Here is a 17,295-nt window from a genome sequence, read left to right on the forward strand (position 1 = left end):
ATGAGTTTGACATCTCTGATCTAAAATATTGATGGTTTTTAAGACTCATTCCAATGAAAATTGGAATTACAATAACTATTGTAACTATTTTGCTATTTTAAAACAATTTCCATTATCCATAGCTGAAATCAGTTATTTAACTTGAATATTTTTTTATTTCAATGCAAGGTTGGAGCTCCAGACCAGCTATTACTCATCTACTATACCTTAGGGCTCTCCTTTTTGTTTTGTAAGCAACTTCTGTGCCTTTTTTGGTCAATGTAATGTTTCTTTTTTAATTAGACAGATGTAATAATATACAGTGATGAGAGATAAGGTTCACATTTCCACAACGATCAACATAAATACTAAAATAGTTTTGGATTTCAGGTCAAGTTAATGAGCTCTCCAAGCAGTCGGCAACATCTAATCCACTCTGAACTATTCTGGGCTGCATCATAGAGAATTATGCAAGGAATGGCTTTGGTCTTCACACATCTAAAACCTCTTTTAAAGCAGATATCAGATGGGTCATTTTGCATTTCTTTTTACTGTATTTGTTTCAAAAATACATTTAAATGTACTTGAGAAAACAGTAGAATTAACAAAACAAAAATAAGTAAATACAGTCATTGACTAGTACTTGTTAGGTAATCGGTGAGAGGACCCCGAGTAAAGCGTCAAAAACAGAGGGCAAGTTTGAAAGTTTTATTGTAGAGGATTTACAACTTATTTTGAATTATATCTATATTTTGTTAAAGTGCTATGTACACTGGAAACATTAGTGACACAAACGTGCCAGCACGCATACTGATATTTATTGATAAATTATTCTATTTCACAGTATTAACACTAGAGGGCAAAGATTTAACCCATGAAGACCCAGACCCATTGTCCTGTAAAAATAAAATGATGGTGAAAACGCCACAAACCAAGAAAACATTTCAGATATTTTTCTGCTACACTGATGTCACTGTGTGTTCTTATGGGTTAAAGAAAACAAATTCAGAAAAATTCTATGACAACGTAAAGAGTCATTTATCAAATAAAGACTTTCCCCTTGTATTTAGGCTATTTCTCTTAATTTAAAAAAAGATTAAGAAAGCTCCTTATCTTCACATACAAACTCCACAGACTGATACACAAAAGCTTTTTTCACTTATTTAAAGACAATGTCTTAGACTAGCCCATTTTCAATGAACAGATTTGGGGTTTTGTATGGTAATAAATGAGTCATAACTTTAACACCCGGGATGTTACAAAAGTATGCCCCTAAGTCTGTAGATTTGAGCAATTTGGGTTCAATTACAAATAGTGAGTCACTGTGACCACAATATCCAGCTTTGTTATCGCAACCGTTTTTTTTTAAAGTCCCCATATGACAATCCCACAACCTTAATGTCTTAAAAAGACATTTTTCATGTTGATCGGAAGCCTCTGTTTCCAAAATCTCCTCTGAGGGGGCGTGGCTTTTAGAGCTGAGCTGAGCAGTCCCACCAGGTTAGTTATATGCATGTGAAGGAGAGCTGTTGTGATGTAAAGAAGATCATTCATTCAAACAGAGTGTGTCCAAGACAGTTTGACTGACAGATTTAAAAGGAGAAATACTCATAAATTAAATGATTTCTTATTACATTTGTTCTCTTTCAGAAGAAAAATGCCACACATACATGTTAGAAACTAAAAAAATGGATTTTCATCGGAGAGGGACTTTAAATCACAATGTAAAACAGGTCCCATAGAATAAGACTATCATTTGACATTTTTTTCCAATCTGGCCCTTTATGGAACTTTAATATTTGAAGGACAAACTGGGAGCTTATCTTTGTACTCAGGACAAAAGGAGACTGGAGGGTTTTTTTCCTGAAGGCTACGTGTCTTTTAAGTGTGATGGCATGAGTGAAGAGAGAACTTGAGTGTTGATATTTAACAGGAAAAGTAACACTTGTAGATATTATGACAATGTGGGACAATGCAATTCAGTTTATTTATAAAGGTCCAACTTACAACCAAGGTTGCTTCAAGGTATCGTGCTAAAAGAAAAAATGAAAACATCAAATCAGTCGATGGTTTTCCGGATCATTCTTATTCAGTTCTGTCCAGATAATTCCAACAATGCCAGACTAGACTCAGGTTTTGTCATGTTCTTTTTCCCGGTCGGTCTCACCATGTTCAGGTTAATCACACAGCTGTCTTCATTTAGTTAATCAACCTCAGTGTATTTAAGTGTCTGGTTTCAGTTCCTCAGTGTCAGTGTGCTTAGTTTGATCAAAATGTTCGTTTCTCCATGAGTGTTTGTCATGTTTTGGTTGATTTATTAAATGCTTTTAGTTCCTGTCACCAAGTCTTGTCTCCTGTGTTTGGGTCCTCCACCAACACTTCCTGGCATAACAAGGTACATTTGAGAAAAATGATAATAAACATTTTTCCAGTAAAATAATTAAGTGTCAAACTCACACAAATAAAATCAATATAAAATAATAAAATATTGCACAGCCCACATGAGCAGAATATCAAATTTGCTCATGCTCAACTAATGTTTAACTAATGTTAAAAAAGTGTGTAGTTATTATAAAGTGTTACTATTAAATTTGTTTAAAAGATGTGGATTTTACATGTTTAATTCATTGTAATACAAGTTTTGTTATGCAAGACAACAGCAAAGCCAAATTTAACAAAAAAAAGAAGTTTTAAGATTAGCAATATTTGCTATTGATTTTTAAAAAAATCCCATGTGAATCACACATGAGCGAGACTGTGAATTATACTCCCAAGAATGCTGTAAGCCGGCGTTCTTGTTCCCCCTTTTAAACGTGACTCCAGAAGGCTTCTTTCATGACAGTGTTGCATATCTTTAACAACCCATGGAGGCTGTCATTTTCAGCCACATGTCTAGCATTAAAGAAACACCACCAGACAATCACCTCCACAGGTGTCGCTCCGTGTTAGCAATACTGCAGTGAGAGCTTTTAAGGCAATTTGGAGACTTCAAAACAGCCAAGAGAAAAATGCGTATAATTTCTTCTCCTCTCCATTGCATTCTGGGTAGAGCACTCAGTGATGTTCAGTGTGAGCGCACTGATTTGCACTCCAGCTGAGCATTTACTGCCAGTCAGCATCACAGCAGATTATTTACATGTCAAGAAAGGGTGGAAGAAATGTTTAAGTTCCTGTTTCTAGCAAGCTACATATGAGAGCAAACATCTTCAGGGATGAAGCCGGACAAATTTGCTCTGTTATCATACTGAGCTTTAAGAGAAGACCTGCCTCAATTTGGATTAAGATCGGATAAGATTTTGTCCAAAGATAAAGCTTTAGAAAAAAAAATGCTGAAAGAAGGTTCCAGGTAGGAATGGAACAAGTTTGGCACGACGTCTTCACTCGACGTGATAAAAGGGATTTAAACACAAACGTCAGATTGTTGCAAAATTGAAAAGAATCAACAAAATAAAACTTTATCCTAAAAGTTAATCAAGTTTATCAGTTTATCAATTCATACATGCATTTCTGAGACCCTGTTTATTTGACATCATGAAAACATTGATTACATGATTACAGAGAACATGAACCGTTATGCAATGGGGAAATCCCCATTGCATAACGGTTCATGTTCTCTGTCCTGTAGTTCATCATCCTTCCACTGGGGGCAGTAGGAAGGCTTTTCCTGCTCTTTTCAAAATGGCAAAACACTTTTTTCCAGGAAAAGTTTTGCTAATTTTCAAAGCTTTATAGTGAGAATAGTTTATCTATTGTTATTTTTTCTTTTAATAACTACTTTAGGTGTGTCTCAAATTTAAAACAGTGGGTAAATAAGGTGTATTATTTCCCTTGAACACTCAATGTCAACACTCATTGTTGTGAACAAAACCTTTGCCAAATCACCAAATCTATAGCTCATAATGAAATAATATTCCAAATAGTTTTTTCTTGTTCTGAAATTTGGGGTATTTTATTGGTTGTTATGAAAAACTGGAGACCTCATACTAAGAAGATAATTTTACATATTTTCTGACTTTGGTTGAGACTCAACACATTAATGCCTTGAAAAGTATTACTGCCACTTAAAAAAACTGCCTCAAACTTTTCATATTCATCTGCGGTGAGACAATTTATCCCAGTCATGCTTGAAATTCAGGACATGCAGCTCGCTATACAGGCTAGAGAAGATGGAGTTAGGAAAACTTAAAAAAATGAACAGATGAAAAAGAAAGTAGAATACTGTGGTGCAAATGAACAATTTTTATCATGAAAGAGCGTGTCTTTATTGCAGTGATGTGAAACACTAAGTTTTTGTAACGCAGTGAAGTGTGTGGTGTTTTTCAAATGAATAAACTGAGTTGGAGAGAATCGTGCTAATGTAAACCTAGGACACCAGTTATTTCTGTTAGTCTGCTTCTGTCTAGACATATTGCTTCATCCTTTTTCACCACCAGAGCTGTGCCACGTTTGGTCAAGGTGTTCACTCTTCAGGGATATTTTCTGTTTGGACGACATAGAAACTAACTCAAGTCTCAACCACAGGGAAAGAAGTTCTTTAAGGAGTTTCAGGAGTTAAATATTTGATTTATATAGGGGACGTCTGATGATGTGGTATAAAAATAAATGAATTGTTGTCAACAAATAGTTAAAATGTGCTAACAATTAATGTGTGGCTGAAAGACATTTAATAAGTGCTAAGAAAAAATGTATACGCTAAAATAATGCTAACAAAATACTTACTTTTGACCACAAAATACGTTAAAAATGCAACTCTATTTTGGGGCAACACAATGCTAACAAAATAGCTAACTTGTGGCTAGTAAATGGTTAAAAAGATGCTAGCAAAAACTAAACAGTGGCTGAAAAACACTTAAAACAATGCTAAGAAACAAAAAAATTCATAAACACAAAATAGGTTAAAAATGCAACCAAAACACTTTTACGTAGCAACACAACACTAAGTTGTTGCTACAAAATAGTTAAAATCTGTTCGCAAGAAACTAATTCGTGGCCACAAAATACTTAAATGATGCTAACAAAATACTTACTTTTGGCCAGTAGATTGTTAAAAAGATGCTTGCAAAAACTAAACTGTGGCTACAAAATAGTTAATAAAAGGCAACCAAAAAACTAATTCTTGGCCACAAAGTAGTTAAAATTATGCTAACAAAATACTCATTTGTGGCTGGAAAATAGATGTAAAGATGCTAAATACCTTTAAAGTGCCAACAAAATTCAATTTTGTGCCCAAAAAAAAGCTAAATTGTCGTAACCTAAATCTAATTCTTGCCACAAAATGGTTAAAAAGATACTACCAAAATACTCATATATGACCACAAAATATACCTGCTAACAAGAAGCGAATTTGTGGCTAGAAAGTACAAAATACTACTTCGTGGCCATCTAATATTTAAACATCCTAACATAAAAGGCTGCAAATTTATATTATTGACCTAATTTATACTTTTGGGGTAAGAACATTTATATAAATCAAAAATACATGATGGACAGAGACAGTATATATGAATTTTATTTTATTTTAGTCCTGGAATGAGCCACAAATCTGTTCTGAAAAGCCGATCATTGCAAGTGATCAGCATTTGTGAGAGTCACTCTAAAAGTGCATTTACACCAAATGCGATTTACGCGACAAATTTGCGTGCCCCGCCCCTCTTTTGCCACGCTACGAATTTTCTGCTCAATGCCTGTGAAAAAATGTGTTACTGAGCGTGATGCCACGGCCGTGTGTGGGAGGAGCTACCAGCTGATGTTTTAAGCCTGACATGGAGTGGTGTCTGGGTACCCTATGTCAATTACAATGTATGGAAATGGAGAGGGTTATGTTGAGAGATCAGGTTTATTTATTGTGAATAGTTTAAAAACATCGATAATCGCGTCTTTATGTCTGGTTTATGAGGTCATTCAAATATTTCCACATCACCTGGGGCTTCAGTCTCACTCCGGAGACTGTGTCTGGATGACAGCCGCTTCCGCTGTGTTTCTGTGGCTCTGTGACTGAGTTTGAATGCATTAACGCGAGAGGAGGGGAAAAAAGGGGCGGTGTTATTATTGTCTCCACGAAAATAAGAAAAATGTCATAAAGTACAGGAGTCCTGAGCAGGCACCCCCTGCACTCCGCAGCGGCTGTCTGTCTGCCGGCGTATCTGGAATAAAGGTTAGGTGACTGCAGCCAGAGAGCTGCTGCGGTAGGCTAGCGATCTTTTGGCGTATATCTTCTTCATCCATCCTGGTAACTCTGCAGCCCCAGCAGGTTGAGGAATTAGATGGAAGTTCAGGACAAAAACACTCGCATTGTTTAATATTCTACTTCCTGCTCGAGTCACTGAAAACATCACATTGCCAAAGCTGAGTTTCTGATTGGCTGATGCGATGCAGAGATCTGTCAAACTTCAGATATTTACATTTTGGCTCCGCCTTCCAATTTGCGCCTCATCACCGCACGTGACTCTTAAATCACGTCGCGGGAATTCAGATCGCCTCAATTTGCGTCTGAACCATTGACTTAACATTGAACCTGGCCGCCTCCACGGTGCGCATCCTGGTCAGTGTGAATGCACCTTTACAGGATATTGAGACCCAAGCTGCTTTGAAAACAATGGTGTGCTTCATTTATTTACCCTTCTACCTTGGTACGTTTTTTAACATCTTTATTGGTATTTCTTGGCTCCAAATGAGTATTTTTTGGTATTTGAGTTTATTTTATCCATTTTGTGGGGTTCTGTAGATTCAAATGAACGTGTAGGTAACTTGTCTGTTTTGTCAGTCTAAATGAATCACTTTTGAGCATTTTTAACATTAAATATTTGCAACATTAGGACATTCCTAGTTGTTTTGTTCTCTATTATACTATATGTGTGGGCGGTCGTGGTGCATAGATGCAGCCAATGTCTGGTTGGAAGATTGAAGGGTCGGTTCCCGCCCAGCACACTCATGTGTCAAAGAGTCCTTGGGCAAGGTACTGAACCCCACATTGCTCCTAATGGTTATATGTTGGCACCATAGTTTGGCGGTGGAGCCACCATCAGTGTGTGAATGTGTAAATTGGAATGTGAATTGGAATAGGACTGCAGTGTCTTGGGCCTTCCAAGAAGGTAGTAAAGTGTATACACCATTTATACTGACAGTTCTATTCCAACTTAAATGAGAATTAAGCCTGGTTTTCCACTCATAGCTCAGTTTTGGATGTTTCTTCGGACAATATTTGATTAGCAAAAACTTGCCTCAACCCAGATATACTTTCACTGTTATTTTTATTTTTATAATCAGTTTCATAAGACTGCATATAAATATATCGCAAAAACCCAAAGATTTATTTTCCCATTTTCTACAAGATGCCAACCTGTCAAAAAGTGTAACTTAAGACCTCCCAAATTCTCAAGCAAAGTTATTTGGGGGAGCGTAAACTGGTCCATCATATTTTTGTAGTCAAGACTTAAAAGAAATGTACTTTTTGCTGCCTGTGTGTCTTCCTTGCCTCACCGAGCTTCATCATCCACCTAAACAAGGCAACTTTGCTTTTCAGCATGTGTAACACTTCCCCACCAGAACTCAAGAAAGCAACGTGAGCCACAAAATAATGAGCTCTGATCCACGACGGTTCAGTGACTCCAAACTGTTCCTTCGCCGTTTCACTAAAAGTCCAGCCCGATTCTGGCGTTTCTGCTGCTGAACTTGATGAAAAGAGACATGAAATCATAGTCACCCTCTCTTCAAAATCCCAGAGAGAAGTGACACGGGGAATTCAAACACTGAAATGTCTTCCTGAAGAAATTTGGTGCTGCTGAAGTTCACAGGTTATCCCTGAGGATAATGAGCTCTCCTCAGAAAACAATGCTGAAAGTCCAGCAGCAGTTCAGGGCAAATCTCCTCCAAATGCCAGAGAAACTGGACCTCTCCAGGATCACTTTAATCTTTCCACTTACCTTGTCCTGCCACCTAGTGTTTTTGGAAAATGTGAACATATAATGCATGTATTTTGTGCATTGTATCACTATGAAATAATGCCTTCCTTAAGTGTGGGAGTGTGTTAAAGAAGTTCTTTAATGACTTTTTTTCCAATTCATGGTATAGCAAGGTTTTTATAATTAAGTTAAAATGTCATTTTTTTAATGATATACAATGTGTATTATTATTATATAAGTATGCTATACATGCATTCGATTTTTTATATAAATTATCCAAATTTAATACATTATTTAAATGAAAAAGTCACTTTATATTTTAAGTTTTTGTGTTTGTTTTCACTCCATCTATCTTCTGAACATTTTTAAAGCTAGTTTATTTGAGAAAAGCCAGTTTATAACTGAGGTTGTCTCAAAAAAAAAAAAAATCCAAATTGAGATTTATTTATTGCAATTAAATCCCCCAAATCAGCCCAGACTTACCTCATACATTTACTTAAAGGAAGTCGGGGTACTTTAGAATGTTCTGATAGGTCCCACAAGTCCAAAATATGCCCTTTATGTTGGACTTCATACCGTCCCATAGGTGTAAACGTTAATTCACACCGAACGCGAGTCGCGTGGCGGAGGCGGCCTGTTTCAATACTAATCCAATACGAGTGTTTTTGGTTAGAAATTCCATCTCTTTCATTTACCTGCTGGAGCCGCAGGTTCTCAGAGCTCATCCGTCTCATTTGGGGAGAAGACGGGATACACTCTGGACGGATCGCCGGCTTATCCTCCTGCGGCGAAGCTCACTCGCTTCATTTGCCGACTGACAGAGACGCTGCGGGATGAGGAGGCTTTTATTCCTCGGGTTAATACTTGACGTTCAGCCTTTTAAGCTCAGCCACAGAGACACAGAAACACTGCGGAAGCGGCTGTCATACAGACACAGCCCTGTACCAGGAAAATCTCTTAATGATAACCATAACCCAAACATGGAGACATGATTGCTGATATTTTTGTAGAGCTCTTCACAATAAATAAACCTTATTCATTTGTCAACATCATTCTGAGTGAGAAATCCACAGACACCATTCCTTATGCTAAAAATTTTAGCTGGTAGCTCCTCCCACATGCAACCACGGCGTCGAGCACAGGCAGGCAGAGATCGGTGAATTTGTCGCGTGAATTGCGTTCGGTTTGAAAGCACTTTAAGTCCGCCTAGCTGTACGAAAATTCTCAAATGTCTCTTATAGGTTTCCACAATTACCAACTTTGTTTGATTGAAGCTTCCTTCTCCATAAAATGTTTGCGGCTATTTTGAATTTTATGATGAAGATTTTCCCTTTAGTGTCAAAATGGAGGCTAACAACTTTTATGGTGTGATGAATAAATAAAGTAAAATAAAATGACATCGCCACCATAAAGCTGGTATTTTGTGTATATATTGTAAACTTGAAATCCAGCATGTTTCCAACTTTATTATCTCCGTGTGTGAAACAGTGGAGAGTCTGTCGCCACATATGAGCCAGAGTGACCTCTGCTACATGAGAGCAACTGTCTCAATAATCCCGTACGTCGAGGAAGACTCTCACTTTATTGTTCTTTGAAGTCAAAGGCTCTTCTTCAGTTTCCCCACTGACTCGTTACTTTCCAAATACGTTTTATTGTTTGGTTTTTGTTAACTTTTTAGCTAGGTACCCATGTAGCCATGTAGCTAGCTGCTTTAAGTCACATGACCGAGGCGGATGTTGTGAACAGAATCCGTCAGTTTTCCAAAGTTAAAATCCCTTCAGGATCTGAAAATAAACTACAAGGAATTAATTTAAGTTGGTGCATATATATATATATATTTTTTTTTTTGTTTGTTTGTGGCACGGAACCAAGTGACCCACGGACCGGTACTGGTCTCCGGCTCAGTGGTTGGGGACCACTAACCTAAGCAACACTGTAAAATGTCTTTTTATTGTTCACTTTTACTTTTGAATTTATTTGGTTTGTTAAAAACTCATTTTGGAAGTTATAACAACTTGTTACACCACGACAGTACTTCTACTGACAGTGAAGCATCTTCATCTCCACGCAGACGGGACTATCATAGCAGCATCATTCATTATCCATGCCCACCATTTTCATTTGGTAAGTGATTCATGTTGGATCAAATGTATATCATTTGTGGTGTTCAGGCTTCATTTTCACCTTCCAGGAAAGACTCACAGACGATGAGGAAGAGCTGATACTCAGCCTGCTCACTCAAGCAGCCACTACATCATCAAACCTCCCTTTGCATTAGAGAAGCGCTGCATTAGTGTCAGCGCCCTGCGCGCCAAGACTCCCTCCTCCTCCTCACTGCTCAGTCTCTTTCTGTTTCCTCTAATGGTCCTGTTGTGTTTAATCAGCGAGGTCGATGCTTCCAGAGAGAGCTTCATTTTGCCTCATTACCTGAGCGGCTGTGCCTCATGTCACCTGCCACGGCGGCTACACTCCCTCCTATTTTACTTCATTGTCTTTTATGCTGCGCTACCATCACCTGCTTAAGTTGTTTAAATGATTTTGTTTTTGTAGCGTTTATTTCTGCTTCTTCCACCCTGTGCTGCAAAGATCAACACGGGTCAATTCATTGGTTTAATTGCTTTAAAAAAACATAGATTGAATTGAATGACTGAAAGAATGTGAAGACGATTCTGAAGAATAGAAAAAGTTGTGACTGACAGAAGCGGCGCTGACTTCCTGCTTTAGACGCAAACAGCCAGAGGGCAATGGGAAATCAAGACAGGGCAGAGCTGAAAAACGCCGGAGTGCAGGAGAGCAGAAGAAAGAGCGGTCAGGAAAAGCTGCTCATCAACCCACAATGAAGCAGCGACTTCCATTAAAAAGCGTTTCTGCCCGCAGGTGATGGCATGTGAAATAAAGGGGAGAGAAAGTTACAAAGTCTGACCAGAAAAAACATGTGGAGAGTTGATTGTTTGCCTTGTCTTTCTTTGTTTACTGAAAAATAAAATGTTTCAAGGCAGTTTTCTTTGTCAAATTTAATACAGTATGTTTTCAAGGCTACATTCAAGACAGAATAAAGCAGAAGCAGGTTTATAACTGTCTGGATGCAAAGCAAAAATGGATTCTGTGGTAAAGCCGTGACACAAAGCTTGGATTGGATTCCATCGTCTCTCTTACTGTCACACAGACTTCCCTCTTAATGCTCAAAGAAATGATGCTGTGAAAAAAGATGTCATGTCCCAACGCAAGACATAAATATATACCAGTTTGACAAAATGTCATGGCAAATTTTGAGTACTAAAACATCAAGACACAATTTCACTCTCCTCCCACTAAACTTCTGCATGTCCACGTTTCTTTGACTTTCTTTGTGATGTCTCAGCTTAAAACTTTGCATTTGTTATTGTCGTTGGATCTGATTGTGAGAAAAGTCCTTAGCAACAGTTGCTAGCATCATTAGCTCCTGTCGTTTCACAGAACACGCAGAAGATATTGCTTAGTAGTACATAGACATGAACAAATGTTCAAAAAACCTGTTCAGTAGACAATGGACCAAAGACATAGACAGTGGAGGCAAAAACCTATTTTTGGCACTAATGGAACCTCATATGACCCGGTCTCGGCCTTCAGTGGCCTCAAGGTAAATTGAGTTTGAGATATAAATTGACAAAGATGAGGAAGAATTCAACAGATCTAGAGATTTAAAGAGAAACAAAGGATATACTTGAGTTGTTGTAGTTGTTTATGTTAGTTATCTCAATAATTGTTCATACATTGTGCTGAAATACTAGATTCTTAAATTTTTCATGAAGCTAAATAAGCATTAATGCGATATGGTCGGATGGTGTGCATGTTTTCAGTGGGGTGGGTACCTCACAATATGATGGGATACATGGCTCGTGATATCAGTGTTATCTGTCTTGATTTTAATTCTTTAGTATGCATTTTTACAATGCATATATTGGTGCAACATATAGTCCAGAGTGACTTCTTGTACAAAAATACTCTAATCACCTACCATGTAAGTTAATAAGGCCTACATATGTCTGGCTACAAGTGACGTTTGTTCCAATAAAGTTGGTAGATAGGGATTAGTGACCCAGCCCAGACTGCAGTCTACCATCATAAATGAGTCAATTTCTGTGAACTTCATTTCTTCTTCAGTTGTGCAGCAGCTAAATTACTCATGGCATCATTATCGCCTGCAGCCGTGGTTCTCTTCTTCAGCCGAGTACTGTGATCAGTGCAGACCAGCAGGAGTTCAAAGAGCTTCACAGAGAAGCTCCAAACGGAGCATCTCTGTCTACTTCCTTTAACTTTTTGTAAACGGAGAGGACCTCAGCTGAGATGAAGAACCATTTTGCAACTTTTATCGGTAATTTTGAAACGCCATTGACAATTAGTCGTGAGTTACTGTTTTGATCCATTGATTTGTTGATTAGAAGAGTAAGAAAATGTGCCAAAACGTGGTTGCATTGCTTATAGAAGCAGGAAATGTTAGTCTTTACATTCCAGTGCTCTTGTCCTGAATGTTTTTACTGCTCACAGCCATCCTGCAGTAACTGTTGCAGAAAATTAAATGTCAAGGCTTATACATTTATGATTCAAAGTTCTTTTCTGAGTTTTACTTTACAGTTTGGAACTGTGCTGAGAAATGCATTCTGCAAAATCTTTATTGTGCATGCAAATAAAAGTTAGAGTCTGTAAAGGCAATATTACACATAACAATTGAGAGTAGGATGTTGCTGTCTGAGAAGCTTTTTTTCTTTTCTTTATAAACCTACTGTCATAAAATAAAGTTCACAGAGTTCATTCTCCTCTTGATCAAAGTCTAAATTGTTTTTTAAAGGCATTCTTCTCGTCTAAACTCTGAACCTGTCTATCACTGAGCTGATTCTTTCTCTCCCTCCCATCCTCCTCAGACGCTCTCCCTGATGGACTTCTCTGACCCGAGCCTCAGAGGGTTACAGCATCTATTAAAGCTCTGCAACCGAGCACGGGATGAAAACCAAAGCTTGCTTTTTCTATTTATTTCCCTTTTTCAGGCCCAACTGAAACTTCTTTCTTTCTTAGGGGTAAAATTGTCTGTGTGTGTGTGTGTGTGCGCATGCCTGTTTGGAAAGAGCTAACCTGAACTTGCATGAACAAAAAGAATTATGACATTGCTTTTTTACTTCATTTGAAGGGGCCATACCATGAAAAATCTACTTTTTGAGTTTTTAAGTGTATTATATTGTTCATTCCTCACTATAAAGAACCCCAAAGTGGTATTTTGGTCCCTTCATACATTTCTGAGTAATCCTTCAAAAACCTGCACTCTCAACAGCAGCCCCTCCTATGAAAACAAGCGGGTCCTCATGTGCTGATGTCACAAGTTGAGAACCGCCCCCTCCAGGAAGAGTCTGCTCCGCCCCAGGCTAACACAAACACTTTCTCCACTAGCTAGCAGTGATCAGCTAGCTTCATGATCCCCCTAACCCAGCTCGTGCACAGTTGTGCAGACGCCGGCAATCTGTGTTGTGAGCCGAATTAGCGAAACAATCGTTCTTTAGAGTTTCAACGTTGTGAAGAAACTTCTGGTGAGGAATCTGCACGACATGTTGGGAAGGATCCTGAATGTATCTGAGAATGGAGGAAGCAGACAGGGATATTGGGAAGACGGCAGAAGAAAAGGAGCCAACAATTTCCTGGTGTAGAAAGGGAGCAGATTATTTCCTGGTGGAGAAAGGGAGCTGACTATTTCCTGGTGGAGAAAGTGGGTGTAGAATTGGGAGAACTGATTTGAACATGGATTATTGAGCAAAGGCAGCAAGGTGCGCATGAAAAGGATTTTTGCTAAAGAGATTATTGATGTTTCAAAGAGAAAAGAAACATTCAGTGATAATCAGAACAATGATTTCATAATTTCCTGAAATGTTCATCTGCTGTTGTCTCCATTTTTTGACCAAATTTCACCACAAAATGAATCCATTAGCCATCACTGGTTTGTGCCAATTTTTGGGATAGACACACTGTTTGTACATATAAATACAATACAATTCAAATTCAAATAAATTGGATGTTTTTTTTCGTAGGTGACACGCTGACGAGGATGTCTCTAGGATGACGTCAGGAAATGGGCGGCATCCTCAAGGAGCGAGAGGCGGGGCTTCAGGGATCGAGTTCTTTTACTTCCGGGTATGAAAAGATTTCACAAAAATGACTAATATTCCAGAAATAATTAGTTTTTAGTGTTCCAAAGGTGTAATATATAATGAAATGGACACAGTTTACTCTGAAAAACTTTAGAAAATCATGGTATGGCCCTTTAAAACCAAAGGTATATCCATGAAAATTGGCAAATATTTCAGATTTATTTGATTTATTAATGTATATTTTTAGGGCCACATAGAATTATCATCAAAGTGTCTGTTATAATAGATTAAACCATCATAAATTAAGTCTTGCTCAGAAAAGTGTCCGTACTGTTTTTGTTGTGTTACATTGCAGCCCTCTGAACCTTTTTTTTTCATTTTATTCATACATTTTCAGCAAAATACCACACTAAAATTCACACACTGAAACCCCCCAATATAATAAGCAGTAAATATAATGAAATTAAACAGAATTTCATTCATTTAAGTTTTCACATGTCTTTGAAAATGACTTTTGTTCTTTCACCAATTAGTTACATTTTAATAAGCAAAAATATTTTGTTTAATGTCAAATTTCCATTTTTGATTTTCTAATCGGATTCACATGAAATCTTATGGGGTCCAGATGACCCAGCCGCACACTGACGTGTTATCCATCCCATGACAAATGTGGATGAAGGTGGACAGGACTTCACGTCTGCTACAACCACCAGTGAAAACCAAAAATCCTTGGAAAAAAAAGTTTAACGGTCTGTCTTGTGGGGTCCAGATGACCCCACTCCCAACGTTAACGTAGGATAGCACGATGTCATGATAATATTCACAGAGCTTCCATAGTACAAGGCTGAAAGATGAGTGACCATATCTGGAATAAATGATAAGAAAAAAATTATGCCTGAGATGGAAAAACTTGTTTTTCTGTCAGTTAAACATTTCCCTAATTACTTGCACTTTATGAAAAAGTAAAACATCTTGGTAAAAAATTAACAAATTTTCAAGTCCAATTGCAGTCCTTCTTGAAGAATGACTCATTTGTTAAAAACCAAGATTCAGAAGTGCAGAAATATCCGGTTAAAAAGTTAAGGTGAGGACAGGAAGAGATAAAAGCATTCACTGAAATACAAATTTGACAAAATCCTCCAACTTTAACAGTTAAAACACAAGCAAATTGAAGATGGAATAAAACAGTGTTTCACGGTTCACTATGGAGTCTAAAGCAGAAAACAGGAATGAAGAGTCAGTCATTATGTTTCTCAGAAATGTCAGATCTACGTAAGCTCACTGTGATTCTAGTGTTGGGACATAGCTGTTGAAGGTTGTTAGTAATAAATCTGAAGTCAAAACTGGATCAGGAATTTGTGTTGGCCCAGCTGGCAGCCCCAGACCAGAGGATGCTGCCGTGTTCCAGAATGGGGCAAATGTTGGACTAATGCAGATATCAGAACTTTATAGTCACTTTTTTTCCACTCATATGAAATGATATGAAGGGAAGCAGCTGTGCCGCTGACTAAAAAAGGAAGGAGAAAGAATCAGGATTTTGGAGGAAGTTCTGTCCATGAAGATCTTCACTTCCTCGTCCAGCTGACATCCGGATCAGAACCATACGGCTGGACATTACCCAGATTGATGGAGATTTTCATGTAGCAGCGGTGAAGATTTACACTAGTGAGACACAGAACTATCAATCAGACAGTGGGATCAGGGGCGGAGCTCCAAAAGCCACGCCCCCTCAGAGGAGATTTTGGAAACAGAGGGTTCAGATCATCATGAAAAATGTCTTTTTAAGACATTTAGGTTTTGGGATTTTGGTTAAAAAACTTCATAACCACAATGAAAACACTACTGAGAATATTTTTTGAAATAAAAAAATTGTCATGGGGGACTTTTTTAAAACATTAAGAATAGTAAGGGTACAAACAGGGCTCCCTGAGGTTCTCCAGATGTTACATTTACCCACTATGAGGTTTTTCCGTCCTTTACAGCTCTCTGCTCTGTGTCTTACATTTAGGAAACAAATTATTTAAACTTTTTCCATCAATATTTATACAGTGCCACAATGTCAAAAACGTAACAAAAAATATCTAAAAATTCTGCTTTTTGCAGGATTTATTTGGTTAAATTAAAAATAATTTTATTGATAACTGGTCACATCTCTAGTTTATTTATTGGCAGTTGTAATCAAAAAGCCACAATCTTTTCATTTAAATACCAAAAAAGCCTGACCCTATTTGTATGATCAGGATCAGTGACGTTTTTACTTTCAATGCGCACATTGTATTTGAGACATCTAGTGATGAAAAAAAAAATCCTTTTTCCAAAAGGTTGACAGTAGTTCACAAATCACCAAGACTGAATCCTTTCAGAAAACAAGACATTTTGACCAAAGAATCTCATTTCTGCAGCTTTTATCAAAATATTTGTCGCTGAAAGAAGAAGAGGGGATTGGTCAAGGGCGTCTGTGCAATCAAACGCTGGAAAGATTCAACCAGTGGAGACAGGTGAAGGCAGGAAGGCATTCAGCAAGTAAAGTGATGAATAAAAGAGGAGAGTTTTAATGGATAATCAGATGTGTAAATATGTTAGCAGAAAGTCAAGGTAAAATCAACAAGTTTTTAGGGACCAAAAGAGGACAAAAAGGAAATAACTCTTAATTTTAGCACTTTTTTAGACTATTTTTTGTTTCTTTTTTATTCATCAAACTGCCTACTTGCTGATTTAGCCATTAAAGGATAATTTGAGTTATATAATGTAGTTTTGTATTATGCCATCCCTAATATCAACTGTAGCATTCCAGGGCTTCAAATTCTTTTGAAACGAAGAAAAAAACAATAAATAAATAAATAAACCCTGTTCAAAATGCTTAATTTATCCTCCTCGTGCACAGTGGACATTTCAAATCCTTAAAGGGGAAGAACTCGAATATTTGTTTCAACTAATTTTGTGTTATTTTGTCAAAAAGTAAACAAAAAAGACTGACATGAGGCGCAGTAGCGAGCTAAATATATAATAAATGCAAGGGAATGAAGAGTGAGAGCATGCTGAATAATGAATGAAACACAGCTGTAGTAAAAGCAGACGGCAGAAGAGAGGGAATGAAGAAGAGGAAGACTCCTTTGATTCCTCCTAATTCCCGTCTCTGCTGGAAGATCGGAATTTCCGCGCATCCCGCGCTCCTGGACTCACACAGCTGGCTGTGGTCTCCAGAGGGAAGCAGGGGTCACAGGATAGATCTGTCTTTTTGGGAGGGAGGGGACTCTACTGAGACAAAGGACACTAAAGATTAATGGAATTCAAATGAGAGT

General features: G+C 37.7%; 1 long non-coding RNA gene across 1 annotated transcript in view; it reads left to right on the top strand.

Annotated features, from left to right (window-relative positions):
- Positions 1 to 17,295, top strand: part of LOC118599510 — a 155,151-nt gene that overhangs the window by 17,875 nt on the left and 119,981 nt on the right. The window contains exon 2 of the long non-coding RNA XR_004948895.1: positions 13,934 to 14,036. This is a non-coding gene — a long non-coding RNA (uncharacterized LOC118599510). The remainder of the gene's footprint in view (positions 1 to 13,933; positions 14,037 to 17,295) is intronic.

The sequence above is a fragment of the Oryzias melastigma genome, linkage group LG13, assembly GCF_002922805.2.
Source record: "Oryzias melastigma strain HK-1 linkage group LG13, ASM292280v2, whole genome shotgun sequence".
Classification (NCBI taxonomy): Eukaryota; Metazoa; Chordata; class Actinopteri; order Beloniformes; family Adrianichthyidae; genus Oryzias; species Oryzias melastigma.